Source organism: Myotis davidii, unplaced genomic scaffold (genome assembly GCF_000327345.1).
Source record: "Myotis davidii unplaced genomic scaffold, ASM32734v1 scaffold78, whole genome shotgun sequence".
Classification (NCBI taxonomy): Eukaryota; Metazoa; Chordata; class Mammalia; order Chiroptera; family Vespertilionidae; genus Myotis; species Myotis davidii.
This window is the reverse complement of record NW_006290305.1, coordinates 4,552,533-4,552,948: the sequence shown is the minus strand read 5'-3', so window position 1 is coordinate 4,552,948 and position 416 is coordinate 4,552,533.

Genomic DNA, 416 nt, shown 5'->3' with positions numbered 1-416 from the left:
AGGTTAGTGAGGGGCAGCGGTGGCGCGCAGGGGTCGCAGGGCGCCCCCCTCGCGTGCCCAGGGAGCCCTCTCCGCACCCGCCTGGCTGTAGCGTCTGTCAGGCAGCCTGCGGGGCTGGGATGGATGGAGTTGGGGGTGGGGGGCGTGGCTGCCCCTAGTGCGGGTGCTTCTCAGGCTGGCTTTTCCTCCGATCTCGCCCTTGGCTGCGCGTTCCTTCCACTTCCCGGCCGGGCCTCCCTCGTGGCAGCCGCGTTTGTAATTTGGTGCTCGAGGTCTGGAGGACCGCCGCCTGGAGCCCAGCCCCTCCCCCCGTGTGTTTATTTCTTCAAATAAAAAAGATCTTAAAAAAACAGGCGGAGGCAGGGCGGGGTGAGAATGGGGCGCCCGAGGCCGGCCAGGGGCGCAGCGCAGGAGGA